At 28.6% G+C, this 16,237-nt stretch overlaps 1 non-coding gene across 1 annotated transcript; it reads left to right on the top strand.

Annotated features, from left to right (window-relative positions):
* The first annotated feature begins 5,032 nt into the window (after positions 1–5,032).
* On the top strand, positions 5,033–15,309 carry LOC107444062 (uncharacterized). The gene is made up of 3 exons (XR_011636651.2): positions 5,033–5,192; positions 6,065–6,165; positions 10,275–15,309. It is a non-coding gene; the product is annotated as an uncharacterized LOC107444062 (transcript).
* The last annotated feature ends 928 nt before the right edge of the window (positions 15,310–16,237 follow it).

Genomic DNA, 16,237 nt, shown 5'->3' with positions numbered 1-16,237 from the left:
TTTGTGTTTAATGAAATTTTGATAATATACAAGACAGAGCTCACTAAATGTAAATTAGTAGGTTTTGTATTTATAGAAATGTTTCGAGAATAAATTTTTAAAAAATCTACTCCTTTCTTTCCTACACTTAATCTTTAAATATTGATTATAAAATTCCTATTTATCAACTTCCTCTGTTTTATGAAGATTTTACTTTGAAAATTATCTTTTATATTTGATTCTTAATTTAAAAAAGTAGAACTTAAAAAATTTTAACCTCCACTACATATGTATAATATCAAACATATATAGTACCAAACATGGTATTACTTTGATACAGGCACTGAAAAAATTAAATCGTATTTAATTAATTTTAAATCTTAAATGACAATACAAATAAATCTGAGTTACTTAAGATTCCAGCAATTTATCTTCACACAATTTTATTTTTTAACTTATTTTTGTGTCTACTCCAGGTTAGTGAAAGGGCATTTTATACTATGTCCCAGGTTCAAAAAACAAGTGCTTTAAATTTCTCAAGAAATACTTAAAGGATTATTTTGTAACTTTGAAGATGTTTAGTTTTTTGCGCATCAGACACAGATCTATAGCAATTCAGTTGAAATTTGAGACTTCTACCCGTAAGGCAGAAAAAATTATAAGTTTATTTACAATAATTCTCTTAAGTGGTAAAGTGACAAATTTAGCTTTCAGTGGTCCAAAAGTAATCGTAACTTGTTTTATCTATAGGCGGGGCTGATTACGCTCTGGAAAAATCCCGGATTTTTCGCTAACAGTGATCCTAAGATCGAAGGTTCAGACGTTTCAAAAAATCATTGATCACAGAAGTTTCTGGAAATCAAATTTTCAAACGCGAAACTTAAAAACACAGTTTATTTTATTTGTTTGTAAAGGAGAGCCAGATACTTTATAAGCTTATATTCCTGATAAATATTTATTTTTTATTAGTAAATGGTTATTATAATCATAAACTCAAGAAAAACATACAGTAAAACCTTTTTTTGCGCGTTGGATAGGGACCGCATAAAAGAAATCATACAAAAAAAATTATAAGTTATTACGTATAACAAACAACTTTGTACGATATAGTACCTAAAAAAAAAAAAAATTTATGCGGTGGTTAGGGACCGCATAAAAACAGTTGGACTTAAAAAAAATACATCAATGATTTATGAGAGAATGCTTTCAATTAAATTAGACCTAAAGAAATTTTAAAAATAATTAATTCTTCATTGTCCATGTACATGGAGAAGTTTTCAAATTATGCGTTAAATAGTTTGCTGCTACTCGTCGTAAGCAAAACGCGCATCTTCTGAAATGGTTAACAATAGCTTGAAGATAGGATTTCAATTGATTTGTTTCTTAGTACCATAAAATCGGTGATCAGTTTTATGACGACGGTCGACTGGTCAATTGCTTGTAAACCTCATGAAGTGTAACTTTAAACACCAAATTGTATCTCAAAAATTTCAGAGTGACCCTCGTATGTACGTAACTGACTCTGCCTTATCAGGAGATTGTTTAAAATAAATGAACAGAGCATCGCGAAGTCCAGATACATCGTTGTCAAGGAGAGATCACGTAATCAGAGTTCGTCCACAACATGTATATGTACATTGATAGGAAAAATTAAACTGGCGCTAACGCCGCTATGATTCATATACCGCATAAAAATAAATCGCACAAAACCAAAATCGCATAAAAAAGGACCGCACAGAAACAGGATTTACTGTATTTGTAAATTTTAATTACTTCTCCTGGTCATCATAGGTATGTATAAAATTTTAAATATATTCTAAGTAAACTAAGAAATATTGAAAAAAAAGGAAAAATCTGAAATAGACTAAAATTATGGAAGAAAAAAAACTTAACGCTTTTTTTTTTTTTTTTGCATCCTGACTGAATTAGGAAGTAATATGACCCTTCATCCATTAGTTACATATGTAGTTTTAGTTTAACACAAAAGAGAAATTCTTGGAAATTGATCATGATCCGATCTAACTGTACAAACAAGTACGCTTTTAAAACATTGCCCCTGTCCCTGAAACTGATATGCCTTCAACCATCAAGATTAGAAGCAAAGCTATTTTAAACTGAAAATATTTTGCCATAGTAAAAACGAATTGACTATCCTTTAATGGCAGAAAGGGATGTTTGTCCTGAAATGTATCGTAACATACATTCCATTCGTTTTTCAGCCTGGAATGTACAATGCGCAACAAAAGGAAAAAAACAACGAACTGGACCACCCTGAATAACTTTTGATTTGATGATAAGATGTCTAGGACTTGCAAGTCTGTACTAAAATTAGCACATTTGAGGTCACCATGGTGACCTCAAATGTGCTAATTTTAGTACAGACGATATTTTAAGTGCCAAAATTAAATAGAAATCGCACTTTCTTCCAATAAGCATACCATTTTTGACGGATTTGGATTTCTAAACCCCAAAATATACGGGTAGCAGCAGTCCATGAAATATGGCTGTCAAGAAAGTGCTCCAAAGTTTGGACCTCTTAATGTTAATTTTACTTTACGCATTGTGTTACATCAAAATTTTTTAAGCGAATCGAAGAAAATTTTCACACACTTATAAAATTCATTTATCCAGTAAGTAAACTTTCATTATTTTTTATTATTTTATTCAATTTTGGTAAAAAAAACTTTTGAAAAGTTATCAATTTTTTTTGCATCAGTTTTTAAATAATATAATTTTACATGGCAAAATACAAAATTTGAGCGAAATCAGTCGAATAGTCTCTTAGAAATTGAATTTCAAAAAGGCTAGATATTTAAACTTCGATCTCTCAGGAACTATTCGATCGATTTCGCTCAAATTTTGTCTTGTAAAATTATAATTTTTAAAATGGGTGCAAAGAATTGTATACCTACTTTTAAAAAGTTTTTCAACCATTATTGAATAAAATAATGAAAATTCACTAAAAATTAATTTTTTGCATAGAATTATCTTATTTGCTTTAAAAGTTCTCGAGATGTAGCGAAATACACAAAATAGTAAGATTTACATTAACTTCTCCTGGCTATAAATTGTTGCCGCTTCCACCTATATTTAGGGGGTTCGTAAATCTGTCTGTAGCCTTCCAAAAATGGTATATGTTTATTCAGAGAAAGTACTTTTTTTGTCTGACTTCTTCGTAACTTAAAATATCGTCGACTTTTATTAATTAGCATATTTGTGGTCACCCATCTCTTGAACCATTAAGATTGAGCCCTAAGCTTGAAGGTCTCTGATCATTAGATCAAAAGTTATTTAGAGTGCCCTTAAGGTTAAATCGAGGTATTTTTCAAAGGTAAAAATGAAATTAATATTTAAATATGTCATTAGGTTGAAAAGGGTTCAAATGAATATCTCAAAATTTACCTCAAATATACCTCCAGAGGTATATGTAACAACCTGAGACCTGAGGTGTTTCATCTTACATTTGATGAGAGGTAGATATTTACTACTTTAAGGTGTTTCTTTTTCAACCTTAGGTTATTACTTATCAACCTGAAATATAATTCTTTACACCTAGCTATGGAACTATTTGTTCAACAACCTTAGGTGCTTCATTCTAACACTTCAAGTTATTCTGGAGCTGCCTAAAGTGTATTTTTTGACAATTGTAAAGGTAATATTTCATTAACGTGAAGTGTTCGCTGCTCTACTCATTACAGATATATAACAAGGAAACTGACTAGAGCCTAAAATAGCTATTTTTAACGCAAGTAAGTAAGAATGTTGGGCCCAAGCATTATAAATGTGAATGCACACTTTAAACATTGCTGATGATTTCCCCATCATTTTAAATTTAAAAACATTAATCTGAAGACAAAATGTTGAGTGTAGATATAGATTCCTAAAACACGGTTTCAAAGTATCTGTCTTTGGATGGAGCTCCCACTCTGCATTTTTGCATTATAAAACCAAGTGAGAGGTTTTCTTGGACGATGGGTTGGATTTTGTCATTGGAATCCGTCAGTCACTAAGAATTTTGGAATTAAATGACTAAGCAAAATTAATTACTTTTGATAGTTAAATAAGACAAAAATTAAATTTTTTTGCCATTAAATCCTCGTTATTGGATACATAATTTATTGAAAAAAGTTATTTAATCTTCATTTAATTTATAAGTCAACCACCGAAAATAAATTACATAAAATATATTTGATCAATATGAAGTTAATAACATTAATAATTTATAAGGCAAAATGTTTTCTCTCGCAGTCCCAACAATTCTCTACAAAAATAAATAACTATTAATATTAATATATTGTGTTCAAATGCTAGATGTATTATTAAAAGCTGTATCGCAAAACATATTTTCATATATTTTAATGGTATACAATTAATTCCTCTGTCACTTTATGTAGTGTATTATTATTATTATGAAAACAGTTGAATTTAAATTATTATTATTAAAAAATATTTTTCAACCAGACAATTAAGTTTAATATAATTTATTTAAATAACCGTAATAGCTATCGCCCCTAAAACTGTCTCAAAAAATTTATAAATTAAAAGAAAAATAATAATTTCGAAAATTTTGGTACCCTTTGAAATAAATGATAAATAAAAAATAGATATATTTCACCAGAAAAAAAAGTAGGAAAAGACACCTTTATTTGTACTTTAGTAAAAACTTTATTTAAATTACTAATTAAAATATAAATGAGTCGAAAGAAACAATTAATATATTTAAATAAATCCAATATAATGTTAATAAATAATTTAGATTTTAATAATTCTATGAAAAATTTTATACGCTTTAAGGAAAAAAGAAATAATGTTCTTTTAGTTTTAAATTTTTTGTTGTTGGTGAAACAATGACAACCCATCAAACAATGACAACCCATTACCAATTTCACATACACAGGTAGAAAAGCATAACTTATAGCCTTGGCAAACAATGATATTTAGCCCTATTTTGGTGGCCAAGCTTATAGCTATTGTACCGATGAATTAGTTTCTGTAAAGTGGCGCTGTTGTCAACGTCGGCGCGATAGCTCTGAGGCTATCTTACCGATAGTCGGTGCAATAGACACTGCCCTTTTTAAAACACAAAGTTTAATAAACAAACAGTCAAGTAAAAAAAAAGTTATATCAATAATGCAATTTTCAGCTAATTCGATTGAGATTTTTTAAAATAGTTTTGCTGTGTAATTCCATAATTGTTCATATAAGCTCTCATGGTAAAAGTTTTCTTTTCCTTTCTTCTTTCTTTATATGAATTTTATTTATATGTATAGAGAAAATCGAACTTGTTTTTTGAAATCAGTTTGTATAATGATATATTTCTGCTTAGCATTTTGACTTTTCCTTTTCAAAAACTGGGCAAAGCAAAGTTTACTAAAATGCTAAGAAGTTATTCATCATATTCTTGACTCATTTATTAAAAAATATATATTTTGACGAAAGTACCTGAAAATTGGTTGCAAAAATAAGATATAATTTAATACGTTTGTCTTCACCAACTTCACTTACAAATCAATAAATCTAGTGGCACCAGTTTTTGTTAAGGTCATGAAAGTGCAATATATAGGTTCTTACAAAAATTCTTACTGTTTAGCACAAAAAAAAAAAAAAATCAAATAAAAAGATTACACTTACAAACAAAATTTCTAATAATTATGATTAATGAAATTGAAATTAAATTTTAAATATAACAACAATAAGATTAATGAAGATGATAATGAAATTCATAATGCCAATAGAATTAATAAAAATAAAATAACTCATAACTATTAATAAATTTAATGCTTTTATTTCGGATTTTCATTTTCTCCTGAAAGCCATTTTTAAAAAATAAATGGAAAAAATTTTAGGAATATTTTAACATTTTTATCTCTATTTAATATCAAGAAAGATTTATATATACTGGAATGTAGTAAGTTTTAGTTGATTATAAAGCAGTAAGTGTGGTATCGCTAAGTTGCTTCACTCAGTGTGGTTTCTCTCTGACACAGAAACATAATTATTATTATAATTTTTTACTTTGTACTTTTAACTTATATAAACTTAGCCTTTCATTTACTAATGATTACCAACTGTTCTATTTCTTTAGGTTTCTATTAGGAAGCTTTTAGTCTTACGCAATACGTGATGTGAAGAAGACAGTCATCAAGTCAATTTGAACAAGATATTATTACTATACTTTTAATTCAGGTAATTTTACTGATATCTTTATCATATTATTAATTTTGATTCATACTCGATGGTTATGATTAAAAGTACATTTATTGAATTCCAAAAGGAACTTTTATTTTGTTGGTAGTTTAAAAAATTCATGTGAAAATAATTTTTACTTATTTTAAAAGAACTGATGTAGTATACATTTAGAAAAAGTGACATTACTATTCGAATGTGAGATATTTGAAGATATATTACTTTCTAATAATGTCACCATTTGTAAAATCCTTTATTCTTTAAGGAACTGTTTAGATTTCTATAAATCAAATTTGTACTTTAAAATATTTATTATTATTTATTAAATTTTGTATAATTCCAGTTACTTGTAATTGATTCATTATTGAAATGTTGCAAAAGTTTAATTTCACGCAAGTTTCTGCCTTTCTGTATCAGTTTTTTCATGGAAAACAAAACAATATCCTCTAAATAATTAAATGGAATAAAAAAAATTGCTAGAAATTGTAAAAAACTTCAAGTTACTTCTATAGATATTAAATTTTACACTGTATACTGTATAGATATTAAATTTTAATACTGTATACAGGGATCTGTCCAGGCTGAATTTACTACCGTTTAGCGGTACCTTCACAAATTCAATTTTAGGTAAAACGGTAGTTTCACAAATTCAACTTTGGAAAAACGGTAGTTTCACAAAATACTTTTTCTTAAAATTTTATTTTTGTATCCCTTAAGAAACGATAAATCTATATTTTTACCATGTTTTTGTGTTGACTTTTTAATATAATTTTTAATTTTTCACAAATTATGTCAAAATTTTCACAAAATAGGTACTTTTCAGAAAAACCTAGACAGACCCCTGGTATAGATATTTAATTTTACACTGTTACAATATATTATATTTAAAATGTTAAAAAAAAAAAAAAAATTTACTACATTTTCCTTGCTATTTTTGATGAAATTGTGTAAAGTTAGCAAAAATACATATCATCCTAATTGAAACTTAATTTCAAAGTCATAATCATGAATTCTTTAATGTAATAATATGGGGAAAAAAGTAGTTGGAGCATCTGTATGTTTAAATATAATCACAATACATTTATTTAAGAATATTCTTGTTTCAAAAACAATATTTGCATACTTTTTATTGAAAAAATTACTAATTGTAGAGCTATTCCACATTAACCCTCTCTGGTGTATCAAAACATGTTATGAACACGGTTTAAAGAAATATAAAAGTTATACTTGCTTCATATTTAATCTATGTTGATCCAATGCAGAGCTAGTCCACAGTGGAAAATACTATGGGAAAAATCACCTTTAAAGTTGTAGGTCTCTTCCAACACAAGTGAAAGAAATGGAGGAAACTCTTTCTAATATGAATATTTTACACAGTTTATAATTTCATTGTAGTTTAAATAATAGAATTAATTTCGATAATAAATATGTACCTCTTTTAAACATGTGAGAACTAAAAGGTAGTACGTAGTTGAAAAAAATAGATAAGTTGAATTAATTTTTTTTCCCTTTTCGAAAAAAAATAAATAAAAGCAACTGAGGTCTTTGTTATATTTTACACAAATAAACTATAGTAAAACCTTATTTCATAATAATAAACTTTTAAAATATCATAATCAATTTTTGATGATACTACTAAATTAACAAATCAGATGCTTTTCATATACACTGCTACAAGTGTCATATTGAATTCCTCATTACAAATAGCATACTAATATTTTTAATCAAACTCTGTTAAGCATGAATATTAAATTCAAGTAATGTGATTTATAAATTTTAAAATGTAGTTTCTTTTAACTTTCTGGAACTATATTGAATTTAATTTGTTTATGTTTAAGCTATACTTATGGATAAAATAATATTTTTTTCCAGGCAAACTGGAAATCCTAAGCTAATGTATATAGAATGCATCAAAAGTTAAATAAAAATAAGTTTAGTTGTTCGGTTTTAGTTCTTTAAAAACAAAATGCTTAATTTAAGCTCCAGTTTCTCTCAAGTGTCACTATTCGTTGCAAGTGCACTTTTGTTGACCCATCTGAATGTAGTTCCAGTAAAATGCTATCTTTTTTTCTATCTCTAGGGTTGCACTCAGTGATCACAATCGATTACTGATTCAATGCTTCAAGTTTGTTAGCAAGGGACAGTAAGGAAAGGAATGGGGCACCTAGAATTTTTACTTCAGATCTTTGGAATCACTGTTAATCCTTTTAGATAATAAGAGATTAGATATCAATCCTAATGCACGGCTGATTGTGCTCCGGAAAAAATCCGGTTTTTCCACTGACCGTGATCCAGAAGTTTCCAGAGGTCGAAGGTTCAGATCTTTAAAAAAATCATTGATCACAAAAGTTTTCGGAAATCAAATTTTCAAAGGTGAAACTTAAGAGCACAGTTTATTTTATTTATTTGTAAGGGAGAGCCAAAGAGATACTTTATAATCTTATATTCATGATTAATATTCATTTTTTATCAGTAAATAGTTATTATAATCATAAACTCAAGAGAGAAAGACATATTTGTAAATTTCAATTACTTCTCCAGGTCATCATAGGTATGTGTAAAATTTTAAATATATTTTAAGTAAACTAAGAAATATTGAGAAAAAGGAAAAAAACCTTGTTTAAATTTTTTTTCTAATTTTTCAATTTAAACTTTTTTTTACTCAAGAAATTTTCCAGAATTTTGACTTGGGCTCACAATCACCCCTGCTAATGATAATAAGAGAAAAGTAGACAAAAAAAAATAATAAAATAAATATATTTTTTTTAACTAAAGAAAAGTTGTTTCATAATGTGTAAATATTTCAAAATCTTATGAAAAAAATTATTCCAAAACTAATTACTTTAATGATGAGAATATTTTGATAATTTAAAAATATTTTTTTGGAAGTACAGCCAGGTCTGTAGATGCCGAATTCATTGCCGCTAAAAGTGATTGTGAAGCCTGATCTCCAAGTGGAGATTCAAAAGAGATCCAGTGGAGATTCGGGTGCTTCACTTCAGCTATTCAAACTGTTTCCCCATTAGCAATCCAGTGAACTATAGAAATTAGTGGTTGTAATTCTCCTTTATTTATATATATATATATATATATATATATATATATCTGTAGTTAGTTACAGTAAGTTCAAAGTGTAATATTTCTGCAAATTGCATCATCTGTCATTATGTAATACTTCGGAGAATTTAATCGTCTACTTCCTCATCGAGCAACGCCAGCCAGACAACAAAGGGAACCCCCGGTATCCACGGTCTCTTTTCCATAGAACAATCTAATTTCATATTCAGGGGTCTGTCCAGGCCAAATTTACTACCGTTTAGCGGTACCTTCACAAATTCAACTTTAGGAAAAACGGTAGTTTCACAAAATACTTTTTCTTAAAATTTTATTTTTGTATCCCACAAGAAACGATAAATCCATATTTTTGGTTTGATTTTTTAATATTATTTTTAATTTTCACAAATTATGTCTAAATTTTCACAAAATAGGTATCTCTCAGAAAAATCTAGACAGACCCATGATATTCGATTTGGCGACCCTGCGAGTAGGCAGCTCTCACCGGTCATGATATCACTGTTAAACTTATTTCCTTTTTTCTATTAAATGTTAAGTTTGATTATTAAATTATTGTCATTATTTCCTCTTATGCTCCACAAAGTCCTACATATATATATATAGACTTGTATATATATATATATATATATATATATATATATATATATATATATATATATATATATATATATCAAGCCATTAGAGTTCTCTAATACTCATTGACAACTCTAAATTTAATTGTCATAAAAAAAGTTTTTTTTTAACCCATACTGTAATTTTTGATGAAACATACAGTAGAAATATTATCTAAAACCTTTCAGAATATACATTAAAAAAAACTTCTTTTAAAAATTTAAATTTTGAATAATTCTAAGACTTAGCCAGTTCCCTATGATTTCTAATTTAAGAGCCAATTATAATAATTTTGAGAAGAGGTGTCAAAATCTCCTTCATCTAATGTTAAATTACTAGTAAACTAAATTAGTAAAATATATAATTCTTAATAACAGTGTTGTTTTGATATGTTTGTCACATCTTTTTTGTTTCTCTTTTAGTTACTGATCAAGAATTGTATCTTATTGAAAATGGAATGAGAATAATCAAGTCTTTTGAACCTCAAGTTACAACTGTTAATCTGTAGTATTAAAATTATTTTGCTATTTTTGAATTCATTTCTAATGATTCTTATTAGAAAATTAGATCTTAATTCAAACAACCATATCTTTTTATGTGGAGTTATTTTTAAACATCCGTATGAAACATTTTTGAACTTTGTGAACTTAGTTTGTGATTTATAGTAGTTCTTACTTTTATACAAGCGGTGATATTGTTCCTGTAACGCAAGGTATTTAAAGTTTCTATTGCTCAAGCATCTTTAATCCTTCAAGGTGTGATATTTCACATTTATTTGCAGATTAAACAATTTTATTCTTATTTAAAATTAATATGATTTCTATGTGATATGATAAAAAAAAACTTTTTAATAATGCATTAGCTTACGTTTACAAAATTATATGCTTATAGCTTGTGTATACAATCTGTAAATACCGATCTAGTCTTCTTACTGTAGCAGGTGCAATATCGGTTTTCCAAAATGAATGAACCTATGAAGTGTAAAAAAATACGGTTTAAAGACCATATTGTTAATGGTGAAAAACCCTATTCTTGCGTCATATGCAATAAAGGATTTGCAAAAAGGAATCAACTAGCAAATCATAATTTTGTTCATACTAGGGAAAAGCTCCATTATTGTACCACATGCAATAAAGGTTTTTCATTCAAGCATCAATTAACTAATCACAATCTCGTTCATACCCAAGAAAAAGCTTTTTCTTGTAATGTATGCCGTAAAAGATTTTCGCAAAAGATTCATTTAAAAATTCATAGTGCTGTTCATTCTGATGAAAAACCTTTTTCATGCATCGTGTGTAACAAAAAATTTACACAAAAAAGTAATCTTACGTATCACTTACTTCTTCATACTGGTGAGAAACCTTTTTCTTGTAGCGTATGCAATAAAGGATTTTCCCAAAAAAGCAATCTAACTCAACACTCTCGTCTTCATACAGGAGAGAGACGTTATTCTTGTAGTATATGCAATAAATCATTTTCACTTAAAAGTAATCTAACTCAACATCTCCTTCTTCATACTACTGAAAAACCTTATACCTGTAATATATGCTTTAAAGATTTTTCAGAAAAGGGTAATTTGACTAAGCACAGTCTTGTTCATGTCAATGAAAAAAATTTCACTTGTAGTATATGTGGCAAAAGTTTCAAAAGAAAAGCTTACTTAACCAAGCATCAGTTGCGTAGCCAGAAATGTCTGGAAGGGTCCTCAAATCTCAATAGACGGAAATGATGCAATATTGATTACATTTAGCTATTTCTCATAAATGATGTTGTCGTGAGAAATTGCTATGATGAAAATAAACTTTTTTGCTATTAATAAAAGAATATCTATGGACATAAAGTTATAAACATTAAACCCGATACAAGATCATTATGAAATAATTTAAAGTATACTACTATAATTAAGAGTATCATTAGCTGCAGCTTAATGGACTTTCTATGAAAGCCTTGACTCCGTAACCAAAACGATTATCCTTATTCTTTCCAATATATATATGTAAAAAAAATACAGTAAAAGCTAGATGTAACAACCATGTAATATTACATAAATCCACTGTTAGCACAAGTATTCAAGTCACTGTCAAAATGCTAGTATTAAAGGCACAAAAATTTGTATTTATAAGGAGCTCTAACTTACTATCTTTCTGCTATTGGGAAAGTTTTTTTTATTTTTTTTTACATCTTAAAATAGGAATATTATACAAAAAAATAATGGAATTTTTTTATTTTTTTTCCTGGTTTAAATACAGAAAAGAGAAAAACAAACATATTTCACTTTTATATTTAGTCCTTGCTATTTATTTAGTTGTGTGGATTACCACTGGTCAAGTTATATCTCTCTATTTTTTAAATCCTGTCACACATTTCAAAAGAATGAGAGTTTTGATGACCAAGTATCAACCATGCCTCGATGGTTTAGTATTGAAATCATTTTATCTTATCAATGATCAAAAGTTATGCTCATTTTTTATTGTTTAGTTAGCAAAAACTCCCAGTTCTGTCTATACTTCGTAGGCTAAAGCAGTCGATGAATGCATTCTAAATCTAAATAGTTGTTCAAAGCAAACAGGAAAAAAAAGTGATGTATCTATTTTATCTTTTAGGTTTTTTTTAAATTATTGTTACTGCTGTTCTAGAATTAAATCAAGCTCACTATACAAGTCTCCTACTGGACTTTCACTGTATTTTTTTTAATGCTGCAATAAATACCCTTTGCTCATTCATTAACACTATGCGGTCCGCATATATTTAATGATAAGTTTGCCATGTAACCGGTTCTATGTAACTTGCTCCGCTTTGTAAAATAGTATTTTCTAGTGGTAGCGAAATTTAAGTTACTTTTAGCTTAGTATTTTTCATTATAAGTCATTTTTTCACCACTAAATATCAAAAATTATAAGTATGATATCAAATGCAACGTTAAAGCATCTAACTGCTGGTTACTATATTAAAAAGTAGGCGTAACTAACTTTCCTTAAGGAATTTTACTATATAATTTGCTACCACTTTATTAAAATTATTCCAGAAAGCGGAGCAGTTGGCCTCCCTGTACTCTATTGTTCCTTGACAAAGTGTCACATGAATATCAGGTTGCAACACGCGACATCTATGTGTTGTCACCGGCCACTAACGCTTGACTTGGACATGGCACCAACGTGTTGTCACCGGCAGCTAATGTTTGATTTTCATGTGACAACACGTTGGTGTCACCGGACATGAAAGTGTTAATAAAGTCTAAATTTTAAATAAAATAACTAAAAAAATATTTTCAGATGCAAGTGATTCTTTTGAAATATGAATAGTTTATGATGACATATCATTCAAAGCTGCCAGCTCTCCTGAAAGAAAAAAAAAAATCTGACTACCCCAAATTTTGAGGTGATCAGAAAAATATTCAATATGTTTTAAATTTTTTTTTCTTCTTTTTTTATTTTGAACATTCACATAATCTTTGTTCTTATTTGAAGGAGAAAAAGCAAAAAAACTTTGTATCAGTCAATCTGCAATTGAAATACTTGGATACATAAATAAAATCAAGAAAATGCTTTTGGTGTTAAAAAAATTGCAAAATTGTTAAGATAATGCTGACTCAGCTTGTCATTCCTAACTCGAATGCTAAATCCAAATGGATATTCAGCAAAATAAACTCATCTTTAAATCATCTATGTCTAATAAAAATTTATTATTAATAAAAAATAAAATAAAAATTTAAAAAATACTGAGTGTTTTGAAGTAGAGCCTGATGAAACATTTCTGAAAAAGGTAAAAGAATTCGACACATATGTAAAATTACGTAATTTCAGGATGACTGAAATTTATATAAAACAAGCTTTGTAAATATTTTATCTCTGAATTTCAACTGTAAATACTACATTACATTTTCATTCTGTTGAAATTTTGTAAATATTTTCATTGCTTAAGCTTTAATTGTAAATGCATTTTAATTCATTCAAATTTTTGTAAAATTTTCACCTGGTGCACTTTAATTTTTATTGAATCAAATCCTTGTCTTATGGATATATTTTTTTGAAGAAACAGATTTAAAATGATTCATTTAAAAAAAAAAAAATGCATATCATAAAATTTTAATACAGTTAATATTTAATCATATTACTAAACTTCTTAAATTGACATACCTGTAATTTTCTATTTTTCTGGTTTAAGTTGCAATAACAGTTAAAAGGAAATTGCAAAATTACCCTTTTATGCCATAAATCGTGCCATACAGAAAATCTTTCTATTTTTGATTCTCCTATGTTGGAAATTATGTCATTTTTCCGTAATTAGCATTGATAATAATAAAATTTTACTAAAGGCACACTAAGAGGTCAAAAAATGTTTCAGTTTTTGCATTATGCAATGTTTAAGGTTCAGAAAAAAAAAACTACTTATGCAATGTGTTAGGGTGAGTCTTGACATATCACGGCTTTGGCAGGTCTTTGATTATCTATGCTTCACTTAGGCACGATCGGGGTGCACTTTCATCGATGATGTCCTAATAATTTGGAATCTGAGAAATAGATTCATAAGACTGTGACGTAAACTATGTGTACTTAATACTACATAAATTATTTTAATTTGTATTATAGATGTCTTGATGAAGAATTAATGATTTTAATATAAAAAAGGTGATAAGAATCTGAGGAAGAAAAAGTTTTTTTGACGCATTCAATCTGTGTCACAATCAATGGGAAAGAGATCTCATTCTGGGGAGTTTTTTTTTAAACATCTAAATCTGTTGTTGTTTCTAATGTCACTTGCTAATACCAGCAAGCTTGCTTGGAGAAAGCGCATTTTAAGACAGAGGGTGCGTTTCTTGTTTTTCAATGGTATGGCCAAGAATACGACTTCAGTCACACACACGTCACAGCCCGTTTATAGGGCCGACTCATTCATCATCCACAGATCGTAATTTTGACCTGAACCAGAGAACGAACAATCAGTCAGTCAGTACCCCCAGAGGTTATGATTTGTAATAGGAACCTGGAGGACTTTGTGATCCTGCAGATTTAGCATGCACCAGTCACCACTTACTACACGTAGAGTTTTCACAATCTCTTTGACATGGGCCGAACGCTTTACCAACCAGGCTATCCCGGCTCATACATTTAAATCAATGCATATAATAAAATAAGTAAGTTATGTGTATATCTGCATACCGAATTGCGATTATATCATTGGCATGAGCCGTGGTGGCTCAGGGGATAGAGCGTTCGCCTTCCAATGAGGTGCACCGGGTTCAAATCCCATCGATGGCTGGTGAATACGAATACATTATATAAAAAATATACCTAATTATAGACCATTTTGAGTTTTTAAATATGTTCTGAATTTTTATATCTAATATGATCTGAAGTATCAAAAGCATTGTTATTATTTATCTGAAAATTTTTTTTAATCATTCTATGTTTAGTTATAATTGTAAAGTGTCAAATAAAGACTATATTTATCTTGTAAGTTTTTCTTTATTTTCAGTTTATCTTTTCGTTTAATTTTTTTTCCGCTTCATTGTGTATCATTGATTTGATTAATTATTACTCGCTAACTAGAAATCTATTTGTAGTTCTCTAAACTAGAGTTAAACAATTAAAGTTTCTGCACGGTTTTTTTGTGTGCATGGTAATTTTAAATGTTTAATTCTACCTCTGCTTAAGAGCATTACAAATAGATTACCCTCCTATGCACGTATATCGTAGACTTCATGGGTTTTCTTTCTATGAATTTATGGATTTGGCTGGTTTTAATTCATATATTTTCTTAAAATGTCATATATTGACTTAATTCATATATTGACTTAAAATGTCATATATTTTCTTGAAATTGTCATAAGGGTGAAACCAGTCAAGTTGACCTTGTGTGTAAGTTAACTCCCGCCCCCCCATCCGAAATCAAATTTATCCCATGAAAAAAAAAAGTTAAAAGGTAATTTCTATTTTGAATGTTGAAGATTGAGATAAATCAAATTTGGATTTTTGAATGTTAGTAAAATTCTTTCAGAAGTTGTCCACATAATGAAATCAAGAAGAAAAAAAACCTAATTCTGTGCTATCTAAAAGAAAAGGTCGTGGAAATTTTAAAAAATATTTTTGGCAAGTAAATATGAAAAATATTAAGGAATAAATTCTTATACAACTGTTACACCGAAGTCAAGCATCACTGGCTACGGTCAGTGTGCGGGTGGGTGACCACTTGGATCAGTCTGCGTAGGGACCGAGGGTGTGCGGTATTGATCCTCGTTAAACTGTGCTATCGTAAAGTGCTCGACTTCGCGCGCAAGTCTTCGGGTTACCGAAGCGGGGGTGCCATCACCTTTGTAGAGGATCAAAATCGTGTTAGCAAATCTTCGTATCAACCTCAGGAATGTTTCTCAAACCCAGGGCATTAA

The sequence above is a fragment of the Parasteatoda tepidariorum genome, chromosome 1 (assembly GCF_982258835.1).
Source record: "Parasteatoda tepidariorum strain Cologne lab strain chromosome 1, Ptep-v5.0, whole genome shotgun sequence".
NCBI lineage: Eukaryota > Metazoa > Arthropoda > Arachnida > Araneae > Theridiidae > Parasteatoda > Parasteatoda tepidariorum.
This window is presented reverse-complemented; position numbering and strand designations above follow the sequence as displayed.